General features: G+C 41.9%; 1 long non-coding RNA gene across 1 annotated transcript; it reads right to left on the reverse strand.

The window, feature by feature from the left end:
* Positions 1 to 597: 597 nt before the first annotated feature.
* LOC147020338 (uncharacterized) lies at positions 598 to 13,377 on the reverse strand. Its single transcript, XR_015061769.1, has 2 exons — positions 12,852 to 13,377; positions 598 to 3,323 (listed from the first exon to the last, which is right to left on the reverse strand). It is a non-coding gene; the product is annotated as an uncharacterized LOC147020338 (long non-coding RNA).
* Between the last annotated feature and the right edge of the window lie 12 nt (positions 13,378 to 13,389).

The raw sequence follows: 13,389 nt of genomic DNA on the forward strand, positions 1-13,389 counted from the left end.
TTTCAAAAGTGATGTATGCAGTGATTCGTAGTCATTGAGGAAAGTGAAAAAAAAACAAGTGACACTTTATCATTAAGAAACCGTTACAGCCTTTCCAAGTGAAGGCATTGTTGAGAATGCCACTCAAAATGGTGAATTTAAGACCCCAGTGAGGGAGAGCAAGGCGTCCGAGGATGCGCATTGAAAAGGATATCATTAAAAAGGCCGTTAATTATCTACAAAGGGGTGTTCAATTAACCCAAATACCCAATTTTCAATCATGCACCACCTGGAGTTCCCTTAGTATGCACGCAAAGTTTGAGGCTACTAGGTTTCATGGTTTTGGAATTATAGAGAAGATGGATGGACTGACACACACTGACATTTATTAATATAGATATGGAGTATGACATGTTGTGATCAATACATTTTCTTCATAAATGACGAAATTATAAAATGCATTTCCAAAACTATGTTGCAGCACATTGCCCACCGAAGGTGGACTGAGCAGGGTGCTAGTGAATAACAAATAATGAAGTTCCTTGCCCCGTTAAGAGTATCTCGTTGCGATAACATTTTGAACACTTCTCATAAAGTTCTCAATAATGTGTCCATAAGTAAAAAAGTAAATCCATTTTATTGTACATGTTCATTGTAAATAGCTCGGTGAAATTGGTGGTGCAATTGCTTTCCACATTTATTTTGGTGTGGACAAAGAGATGGAGTGGTGTGTGGTGGGGGCTGAGGAAGTTGGAGGGGGTTGCTTCTGCTTTGGAGATAAATATGCAAGAGAAGCACTATTAGTATCTATCACAACTGCTTCTCAACTTAATTTTATTTCGAAAGCAGGCATGGCAAATCCCAAGCAGTGTATTCTTTCTTACATAGTTGAAGGACGATGTTCTCAACTCAACACGATGATTCAGATGAAATGCGAAATGCTGATGGACCGCAATAACCTATTCAGTGTCTAAAAATGAGAGGTATGGGCTGTGCTATGGGCTGTGGGATTCCTGCAATCCATGGGCTGTGCTACTCTTCTGGATTCCTGCACCATTTGGTAAAATCTTCCAGTTTACCTCCAGTATGCCTTACAAAAATAAGTAAATAAATAAAAATCAAAAACAGTTCCACAAGAATCCAGATAATCAACCACCCAATTAAATCACAGATCAGTGGCAGAACAGGCAGCAGGTCCAGCTTCCAGGTGCTCACGATTTGGGAATAAGTGACTGGTGGGCCACTGTACTCAAAACAAAGGACATCATTGGGAGCTCTCCGCATCCCGAGCTAGTAAAACTCATGAAGAGCTTACTCGTCCTCCCCGATGACCAGGCTGAAGTGAAAACATTTCTTCAAAAGAAAATAAAACGTGAAATTCAGATTGACCATCTCAAACGTATCTGTGAAATCTCTGCTGTCGTGGAAAATTTATTTCAAAATGACAGACTTTTTCAGTTCAGAAATATCCGGCACTCGACTGAGCTGTTTAGCCTGAATTTGAATCTCGACCTTACGAGTATGTCTGCCGAATGAGGTGACCTCAAAGTCTCTGATAAAGTTATTTTTCTCTGTGGATTAATGTAGTATAGGGTCTAAGTTAACATCCTAGGGTGGGTGTGAAACTCTCACCCTTGGGCATTTTGAGAAATCCAAGATGGCGGTCAAAATGGCTTCCGCTTTTAGAAATACTACCATGGTGCCCCCAAATTATGCTAGAGAGACATGTAATACATCAAAATAGGGGTTTTAGAGGATTCTCAATTCAGAAATTTAGCCTAGAAAACTGTATATTTGTTATTTTTGAGTTATTGGCGATTTTAGGAAGAAAATACTTGCACGGAGAGGCCCATGGTGTCCAACACAAAATGTCATATGACTTCACTAACATGACAGCAACTACATATATTATAGTAGGCCTACATAAGCCCAGTTTCTTTTTTGTAATTTGTTGCAGAAAGAGAGATTTCCTGCTATTTACAGGCATAATATGTGTCAAGCAAGCACTGCATCAGTCAGGGCACTTTGACGCTGTTTTGCTGAAAATTATCTGAATTATGGAAATCCAACTGCTTCATGATTTTCAAAGCTGATTTTGTAACAGAAAACAATTTTTTCAGGTCTTTCTGCATGATGGTGGTGGTGATGGTGCTTTTTAGAAATAGATGCATGTGTGTGTAGATACGAACAAAGGCTTCAAGTTTCAACGTGTGAGCAGAGACGAAAGTGCTTCAGAATTTTGAATATATATATATATATTTTCTCTCCATGGATACACATATATACATCCTTGTGCGAGACAAAATGATTCTATCAGATGTTTGGCTGTCATGCACATTGTACACTTATGCCATTTTGACTACAGGTACATAGCTACTAGCAGGAAGGAGTGCCTTCGAAGGAACAGGGACTTAGGAGCAAGCAGGGTATATCGCCTCAGCTCGACCACCAAGATACCACCACAGAAAGTTGTCTTGACTGTGTCCCAGAACAAGTCTGCCCTGATTGATCTTCTGTGCGAGGACCTCATCAAGCACAAGGATGATTTCAAGCGACATCGCCTTGTCATCAATGGAAGCCGTCCTGTTCCAGTTGAGCTGTACAAAGGTCTGACAATACAGAGAAGAGATTGGGAGACCACCCAGGAAGAGGGTGACACCATCATTCTACATCAGCTGGCAGTTGTCAAACCACAGTCAGCCATAGTGGTGGCAGACGACACAGACATCTTTGTCTTGCTGTGCCACTTTCGTCATCTTGGGAAGATCACTTCACAGGTGTAGATGGTATCACCAATCAGGGGTCAGTCAGTGATTGACATCAATGCATCTGTCGTCGATAATGAAGAGATTATGGAAGATCTTCTTCCAATGCATGGTTTGTCAGGATGTGACAGTGGCACCATACTTCGGAATTGGAAATGGAGTTGCCCTCAGAGTTCTCAGGAGCCAAAAGCATTCCCTCAGTTTACTTGGTGACATCACAGTTGAGCTGAAAGATGTAGTCAAACAATGTACACGCTTCGTCCTTGCATGCTATGGTGAGGAGGACACTGATTCAGCAAATGATGCTAGGTACAAACTGTGGATGAAGAAGGTGAGCAAGAACATCGCCAATGCTCCCAAGCTCCAGTCTCTACCCCCAACCGATGAAGCCCTCTGTCAGAATGTGGCCCGGGCTCACATCCAGGTTGCAGTCTGGAGGAACTCATTGGAGCCAAACCCACCAGCACTTGACCCAGCAGTCCATGGGTGGTACATGGAGGATGGATCTCTGAGTGCAGTCATGCTTCCTCCCAACACTGCACAAGCTCCTGATGCTCTGCTCAAGGTCATCCAATGCTCCTGCAAGGGGGAAAAAACCATGCAACACACGCATGCAGCTGCTGCAGTTCAGGCATGACTTGCACAGTGTTTTGCCATTGCGAAGGAGACGATGAATGCTGGAATCATCACACCAGGATAAATGATGCAATGGTGGAAAATGACTCTGATGATGAATATTGAGAAGCATATGTTTATTTGTTCGAGTGTGTTCCGTATTTTGTTCGACTGTCTGATTGTTCAAATCATTGAATTGTTACCGTATTTCAAATGACTGCATATAGTAACCATATTTTATGAGCCTATATTGCAACAGGTTGAAAGATTATAATCAGGAAATGATTGAAATTATTGTTTTAACACAGATATTGTGATTATGTTACTTTAATAATTAGTATGGTTTGCAAAGGTATGTGATTATAATGATTGGAATGATTGTAATAGTGTGACATGCTGGTTCAACTTTGTCATTATTGGCTTGCCTCTTATTTGTAAATTTGTGCATCTAACTTTCAAAAGTTAAAAGTATTTGTAAATTTTGGAATCTTTTTCTGAAAGTAGTTTTGAATAACAATTGAATGAGTAATTACTTTTAAGTTTTGTTAACATGTTGTATCATAAAACCACATTTCATGTCATAAACGAACGAAGATGCTGTTCTCTGACGTTACTAAACTGGTACTCAGGTCATTATTATGTACATTTATGGAAAAATTATTAAACGTACCAGTTTCTAGTACAGAAATTTGGGTTTCTCACCGATTTAAAACCCTTATTTTGATGTATCACATGCTTCTCTAGCATAATTTGAGGGCACTATCGTAGCATTTCTACAAGCGGAAGCCATTTTGGCCGCCATCTTGGATTTTTCAAATTGCCCAAGGGTGAGAGTTTCACAACCACCCTAGGATGTTAACTTCGACCCGATACTACAATAATTCACAGAGAAAAAAACTTTATCAGAGACTTTGAGGTTAGGGTAAAATTTCCAGTTTGGCAGACAGACTATACGATAAACTTAACAAGCAGGATACTTGTAGGATGCTTTTATTGGACTCCTGGTGTGAGAAAAAGAGCAGCAAAGATAAATGTGTAAGTAATTTAGAAGGGCATGTGATAAGGGAAGAGTTTTGATTTTGTGCGATTTTAACTTGCCCGTAGAGATTGGGTCCAGAAATAGGGAAAGGGCAGAGCAGATAAGGATTCTTTAGACCTAGTCCAGGATTGCAGTTTAACTCAGTTTGTACAAAAGCCCATGAGGGAGTGTTGTATGTTGGACCTCTTTTTGAGTAACGATCCCAATGTGGTGGAGGAGGTGGAGGTCAGACATCATCTGTGGACAAGCGACCACAATGTAGTAAAAGCAGCTCAATTGTTGAGATGTGAAATTTTGATTTTTTTTTTTTGAGGGTTTGAGGCAAATTTTGAGGGTATGAGAAGTGATTTGAGAGCTTTTGATTGGGTAAAGTTAACGAGTGGATGATCTGCATCAAATAATATTGGCCATCTTCAAGGTGCAAATGTGTATGGTACAGAGTAGGTATATTCCAGTCAGGTGTAAAGGTGGAGGCAGAAAGAGAACATGGAGGTTGAGCAGGGATGTATGCAGTGCAACTATGGATAAGCAGAAGGCATTTATTAAGTACAAAATAACAGGACTAGAGTCTGACTTAGATCGATATAGGAGGAAGCAGAGACAAGTAAAGAAAATACCTTGGCAGGCCAAAAGGGAATATGAAAAGGACATTGCCAATAATATTAAACATAACAGCAAGACATTCTTTAAGTATATATGGGGTAATGAAAGGTTTAAAAGGAGTGTGGGCCCATTTAGGAATAATACAGGAGAATTGGTGGATGATGTTTATTAAATAGTTTCTACTTCTACATTTATGTGGGAACAGTCAAGGAAATTCCAACAGCTGAGCATGTCTATCTCGGGGGGTGAGCAAGGGCTTTTAGAAGCCCTTCGGAGTGGAGGAAGTGATGAAGCAGCGAGAACTAGAACGGCCACTCAGTGGAGCACATACCTCTACCAGGCTGATTTGTTAACGTTTTGTATCCCACGGATAGGCCAGATCTGGATTCGGACCTGAACTAAAATTTAATCGCCTTGTTCTGGTCACCAAACCAACTCAACCACCAAGTTTCGCACAAATCTGTCCACAGCTTTTTTCAGATATATCTTACTATACATCGTTTTAGCCCTATCACTCAGTGGTGAAGAATTATTGAAAAAATTCTCAGATCCATATCCGGATTCAGATCTTCACCAAAATCAAACAATTCTTCCTTGTTGCATACCCAACCTGCCCACCAGGTTTCGTCCGAATCCGTCCACAACTTTTGAGATATCCTGTTCACAAACAGACAAACAGACAGGGGTGAAAACATAACCTCCATCCACCGATGGTGGCAGAGGTAAAAATTAAGGGATGATGATTAGCTCTCCTGCTCTTGGGCTGGAGAATATTCATCTTGGAATATTGCAATAGGTGGCAGAGCAGATAAGCGTGGTATTAACGGATATGTTTCACAGTTCGTTGGAATAACCTTTTTAGGTTGTATTCGTAGGAGGGGATAAATGATGTCAGAACAGGTATCAGACGATTGTAGAATAGCAAATGTAACACCGTTATTTAAGAAAGGTTCCAGAGAATAATTGGGGAACTTTCGATCTGTTAGTTTTACTTCAGTTGTGGGGAAGGTGTTGGAGACGTTAATTAGGGAAAGGATAGGGAAACATTTCAATAATTTCAAACTAATTAAACGAAGTCAGCATGGATTTAGCAAAGGCAGGTCTTTTTTAACAAATGTATTTGAGCTCTATGAAGTAGTTACTGATTGGGTAGATGAGGGAAGTGGAGTGGATATCATGTATTTGGACTTCAAGAAGGCATTTGATAAGGTTTGGGGGCTGTCTTCGTGATTCTTGGGGCCCCAGGAAAAATTCAATGATGGGTCCACCACGCTGATTAAAGGGCACCAATTTCCTCCCAATGAATGTTGGAAACACAACAAGAAAATCCAACACAGGTCATCGCCATTCAGGCAGGATGGCCTGTGCGAACACCACGCCAACCCATCCACACAAGATCCAAGGAAGAAAATGCAAAAATACTTTTTAATTAATGAAATAAATAAATTTGTTGTTTGTTTTCTTTTGCATGGTTTTATCTATTTATTTATTGTTGTTTATTACTTACGAAATCTAAAGATTTCGTAAGTATATTGATGACTTCCGTCATCTGTTTGTGTGTGTTTGTTTGTTTGTAGGCACGATAATTCGAGAACGGAAGAAGCTACCAATGTCAAATTACACCACGTGATTCAGGAGGGTGATGGCTAGCGCTGATTAGGTTTTGGTCAAAATCGGTCAAAGGTCAAGGTCACAGTGAGGTCAAACATAATTCCGTAAATTCATGTGGAGAAATGGAGTATTTTTGCTTCACTCGACGTTACGAGTTCGTTTTAACTTCGATTTTAATTTTGTCTTCGGTTTTTGCGATCGCTTAGGACACTAAACACTCAGTTTTCGAAATTCTGGTAAAAATCGGATGTTTTGGAGACGTTTTAAGATTGTATAAAATTATTTCACTCGCCGCGTCACGGCTCGTCACGTGGTGCAGCGCGCTCGAGCAGACGCGTCGTTGAGTCACGTAAAGGTTTTGCGTGTGCGCTCTGACGGTGTTTTCGATAAAGATGGTGTTTAAAAGTCATTTTTTATCCCAATAAAGGTTATCGTCGCATGCCTGACTCGCTAAGCCGTCGGATTATGTAAAGATTGTTGGTGGATGGCCGAATATTACGGTTTTGTGACTTTGATAAAATAATATTAAATAATTGCGTGGAGAAATGGAGATTTTTGCTTCGGTCGACGTTACAATTTTTTATGGTTTGGTACAGAATCATCATAGAAACTTCTGGTTTGCATCGCTACCTTCTCCAGAGACAGCTTTTATTAGTCAAGGTCAGAGGTCAAGTTGACGATTTCGTAAGTACCAGTCTATGACTGCTTGTTTATTTATTGTCGTTCTATTTATTTATTTGTTTTTTCCTTTTCTTCCCCTCAGGGTAGGGGGCATGGGCTTGACTAAAAACACACATCAACCCCCCTTGACAAGACCCACACCAACAGCACTCCGCACACAATCACCTATTAATGCTCAAACTACCTGAAAGTCCTACCAACAACCCCATACCCCTCTATCTCCATAACTTCCAGGTACCTATCTAATTCTAATTTAAACTTTTCTACTTTTTCTGCTGCCACTACATTTCCAGGGAGACCATTCCATGCCGTAAGTACTCTCTGAGTGAAAGGCCCCTGCTTTACGACTGTCTTAACTCTCCTCTTCTTTACTCTCAGGCTGTGGCCCCTGGAACTATCACTGTCTACTCTGTTGAATAATTCATCTTCACTTATTTTATCGATACCTTTCATGATCTTAAACATCTGTATCGTATCTCCTCGTAACCATTTCCTTTCTAGTGTATAACCTAGCACTACAAATCATGGATTTGTGGCCGATCATGCATATTTGGCAAAATTGGTATAACGCACATACACCGTATTTTGAAAAATAGGTCACAACTTAGTTTAAAAAAAATTCAAAACTAGAAGGGCAGTCAGTAGGGTGCATACCTCTGCCGCACAATGCCTGATCCAATACAACATATCTGGCTCAATAAATTATTGACATATCAGGCTATATATAGTTTTTAGCCCCATCCTTCAAAGGTGAAGAATCACTTTAAAAATTCTAGCAGTCAGATCTTCATCATTTAATCAGTTCATCCTTGTATTGTCACACACCCAACCTGCCCACAACATTTCATCCGAATCTGTCCTCAACTTTTTGAGATATCCTGTACACAAACAAACAAAGACAAACAGGGGTGAAAACATCACCTCCTTCCACCTTCGGTGGCAGAGGTAATACTTTTATCACAATATAAAGTGTCATCCAGGCGAGTTGTGATGGGTAAAAGTTAAAGATAAACCCTGGCCTAGAGGACATCTTGGAACAGTTAGGTACACCTGATATAAATGTTAGAGCTCTTTTGAGATTATTCTTCAAGACAAATGCAAGGGGCAGACTTGGAGCATGTCACAAAGAAGGATCTGGGGGTGGTAATCGATCTGGGAGGTAAGCAGGCAGCACAGTGCTAGAGGGCTATAGGTAAAGCAAACAAGGTTTTAGGTTGAATTATTGGGGGTGGGGGGGGGAATCAAAAGAGGTGAAGGAATGTAGTTGTCTCATAGAATATTGTGTTCAGTTTTGGTCTCCACATCCAAGGAAGGATATAGCTGCCATAGAGAGGGTACAACATTGGGTCCACAGATTGATTATGGGTATAGCTACACCAAGCTATGGGGTGCAGCTGAAGGAGGCAGGTCTTTAGAGATGTTTACGATAATGAAGTGTGTAGACAAGATGGGTGAAGTGGCGATTTTCAGCAGAGGGGACAGTGTTAGGACTCTGCGACATAGCTTTAAGGTGAAAGAGAGTTAGGACAATTTTAAAGCAAGGGTCTTTCAGTCAGAGTGGTTAATGCATGGAATGGTCTCTGTGGAAAGGTAGTGACAGTGGAGGGGGTGGATAAGTTGAAAAGAGAATTAGATGGGTACCTGGATGCATTGGAGATCGAGGGGTATGGGGTCATTGCCTTGTGTAGATGTGTGTGGATTGGTGATGGATACTGGGGTTGGTATTGCATCGGCATGATTGGCCAAATAGCCTCCTCCTACACCTAAGTTCCTTGTGTGTATACCCTGGTGTTTCACAGGGAAGGCAAGGATCCAATGTATTTGCAGTCTCTTGGATGGACGTTAAGTCTGGTCTCTGATGTTAACTGGTGGGTGGCAAAATATCTCACAGATTCTTTAGCAATGAATAGGCCATTGTGCACCGGCACTGCGCAGACGACAAGTAGTGATGCAACTCGCAGGCCAGATTCCTCACACAATCTGGGTCTGATATACATTTTCAAGATGAAGAAATACAGAAATGCCCAAATATGTTATGGTACGTTGGCTTACTTACTCTATGTGTACTCACTCTGTGTGACAGAGAAGATGACAAACAATGACCGATGTGCAGTCTCCATCCTCTTATTGACCATAAATATTGCATTGAACTTGCAATTATTTTGATGCAAGCAAGTCAAATTGCATCTAACTCTTAATACATTTTGTTTATTTTTACCCTCCCAATTTTCGTGTACCCTCCCAATTTTCAGATTATTTCTGGGTAATCTCCATGCTTCCACTCACTTGGAGTTGGAGTCTCTAACAGCCTGTGAATACCACCAGATCTGAGTAGGCCACAACAAACTGCACTTTTTCCAACGACAGAAAGTAGTCAGGAGTCCTCATATCTCGTATGCCAATTGCACGGTTTTCCTTCACTGGGTGTGGTAACATCCTTTCGATGAATGGCAACATAATTTCGTCCCAGGTCCCTTCATCTTGGCAAAGATGCTGTCAACGAGTGCAACACGATGAATGGGATTGGGCTTGAAAATGTCGTTAAAGAAAAATATCTCGCCATCGCAATGAACAAGGACCTAACATTCCATTATCATGTCTCGACTTCAGTCACCAAGGTGAACCAGACATTTGGGCTAACAAAACGTACCTTCATAACTTTGAATGAAGTTATGCTGCCACTGATGTTCCAGTCTCTGGTCCGATCTATCTTGGAATACAGCAACCTGGCATGGTATCCCATATACAGGGGGTTCCAAAAAGACCCGGACAACTTTGGTTGTTCATATATTTAGTAGCACAAATGACACAATGATACCCTTTGGTTTATATTGTTACAGCTGTGGAAATTTGCAATACACCAGAAAGGTCCTCAGGTTAGATATATCGATAAGTTCATGTGTAGTTAGTCCACACCCGTTGTTTAGAGGGAATATGTGTGATTCATCCGGGCTGCGATGCTTCGAGTTAGCCGTTTTTCTTTCTCTATTGTTATTTTGGACCAATAATCCCCCAACAACTCAAACACCGCCACCTTCGCCTCTTTACCTCCACAACTCCATCCGGCAAGCATCGCCTCACCCCCATTCTCAAACGATTCCCACCAACAACCAAACCACCACAGCAAACCCCCCACCACCTTCGCCTTTCTCCTTCCACAACCATCAAGCACACCACCTGTCAACACCGAACGTCGTGCTGTCCAGGGCCCGTTCGGTGATTGTTGCCGAACGAGTCGAGCCACGAGTACAAATGGATGCCTTTACAGGAGAGGAAATCGGATCAGGGGAGGTTCACGCCCCCTTTTCCTCGGGTAAGACGCGGGTAAGACCCCTTCGGTCTCGTGGACCTGGCCGCTCACCAAGGTCCCACGTACATTTGGTCCACGGACCTCTCTGCCCCCTTGCCTATGAGGGTGACTTTTATTTGCTTTTTGTGTAAATGTGTGTGTGGCACCAGTCTTTTAAGTAAACCTGAATAAGTGCTTGTACATTGCTTTATTCGTTTGTAGCTCTGCGTTGCTTTCATTTCTTTGACTGTTATATGTGCATTCTTACTGTATGGCTGTGAATACGTGCTTGCCGTGTATGTGTGTATGTGTGTATGTGTGTATGTGTGTATGTGTGTATGTGTGTATGTGTGTGTATGTGTGTGTATGTGTGTGTATGTGTGTATGTGTGTGTATGTGTGTGTATGTGTGTGTATGTGTGTGTATGTGTGTGTATGTGTGTGTATGTGTGTGTATGTGTGTGTATGTGTGTGTGTGTGCGTGTGTATGTGTGTGTGTGCGTGTGTATGCGTGTGCGTGTGCGTGTGCGTGTGCGTGTGCGTGTGCGTGTGCGTGTGTGTGTGTGTGTGTGTGTGTGAAATAAAAGTGCTTGTTAAATTGTGACCTATTTCGTTGCGTCCTTTTCTTCATTTGAAAGTGCCATCTTGCATCACAGAAGGGATTGGTGGTGGGTTTAAACACCCAGCAAGTAATCTGAACCGTTGAGGTCGGCGATAACTCCGCTCAGTTATCCCCTTAGCACGGAATGAGCCGCTTAAGCGGTTTGTGTCCGGAGCCAACCTGCGGCGTGGTAAAACTCCTCGGTACGCTACCTGCGCGGGTACTTAGGTATATCGACATTCGGCGATTCACCCTATTTCACGCGGGTAGAATGCGGACTGGGTTGTGGTGAGGTTAAACCCCCACCCGTGACTGGCTCCTGGCGGTAGTTCCAGGAGGGTCACGACTGAATTGTCCGTCCGGTGGGCGACGCGGTTGCGATTGGAGTTACGCAATCGCTCGCACGCCAGGCAGACCGGAATTCGTAACAATATGATACAGAAACTCATGAAGGTTTTTTTTTTCTAGTTTCAGGTTTGGCGGTTTAATGTAATAGAAAACAGCGACAACACAGCAGAAAGCTCAGTGCATCAAATGGTTCAGAGACGAGACCCGACAAGCAAATTCAGTGAAATTTCTGTACAGGGTATGGAAGGAATCTGCCCTCGAGGACTCGTATCAGAGAGTGGTACAAGAGCTTTAAGGGGATTGGAAATTGTCAGAAACAGATAAGTACCGGTCGACCAAGTACAAGTGCAGCAGACGTTGAGCGAATGCATAAATCATTTCACCAAAGTCCCCAAAAACAACCAATCCGACGCACATCCAGAGAACTGGGATGACCATCCGCCACTGTACATAGGATTTTGCATAAAAGATTGAAGCTTTCTGCCCATAAGGTGCAGATTCTGCAGGAACTCAAATCAAATTTTCGCTTCGTTAGGTTATGCGATTCCAGAGAAAGCATTATTTAATATTTTTCTTGAATCCAACATTGCTGCCAAACCATGTGACTTATCGATTAGAAAATATCAAAAGGCACCAGTTCACCACTTGCTTGATATGTGTACCAAATTTCGTAAATATATCTTGAGGGGATTTGTAGTTAAGCTCCAGAAACGAAATGTGATGGACGGACGGAACCCATTTCTATATACCCCGCAAACTTCGTTGGTTGGCAGGGGATAAAAAACAAAATTGGCCCAGGTGACAATGTGTTCAAATTCAGTGCTCGAATTTTTTTTTCTGCTGTCCCTTCAATCGTAAATGCGAATTGATTATAACACAATTTGACCTGTTTTGTGATTGTTCATATTGCTGGTAATCCAGGTTCTTTTTAGTACAACCCCGAGGCTCATGTAAGGGTAAAAAGGCAATGTACAGATACTTTTGCAACAAATACACAACCAGCAAGGGAATGATTGAACAGGAAGAGAGAGAGAGACAGAGAGACAGAGAGACAGAGAGACAGAGAGACAGAGAGACAGAGAGACAGAGAGACAGAGAGACAGAGAGACAGAGAGACAGAGAGACAGAGAGACAGAGAGACAGAGAGACAGAGAAAACAGTAACCTGTAAGTAAGAGTATTGGCTTAAGAAGAGTTTAAAAGGATCATGCTTAGGGATGGGGTAGAACAAGAGATTGTGGTAGACCAACTGCTTGAAGGTTCAACTCCCATTCACTATATTTATTGTCCATTGTCTACCAATGTTCTTGTTTTTAGCTCACCTTGAACGTAGTTCCGGGGAGCTGATGGGATGGTGTGTCGTCCGTCCGCAAATACTTTCAACTTCTCTGAAACTACACATATGAATTTGATGAAACTTTACCACAACATTCAGCACCATGTATGTCCCAAAGTTTGTTCATGGCATTAAAATAAGAATAAAAATCGGGCCCCAAAGGGGTCTACAGGGATTGCCCCAAAATTAGGTATTTGTCTCATTCTCAGAAACTACACATGCAATTCTGATGAAACACGACCACAACCTTCAACACCCATGATGTAGCAAAGTTTGTTCATGGCATTAAAATATATACATATATATCTCTCTGGGTCTGCGAGGGTCATACGGAGTGAGTTTACGGGAGGTTGGTAAGTTTAAGCTGGAGTACCACAGGAGTACCTAACCAAATTGAAACATTCTCTATGCATCCCCCAAAGAGATATTTGCTTTCTTCTCAGAAACCACAGAAACAATTCCGATGAAACTCGACTACCACCCTCAACACCTGTGATGTCCAAAAGATTGTTCACACCACTAAA

Source organism: Eptatretus burgeri, chromosome 9 (genome assembly GCF_056783735.1).
Source record: "Eptatretus burgeri isolate ZD-2024b chromosome 9, Ebu_testis_v1, whole genome shotgun sequence".
Lineage (NCBI taxonomy): Eukaryota > Metazoa > Chordata > Myxini > Myxiniformes > Myxinidae > Eptatretus > Eptatretus burgeri.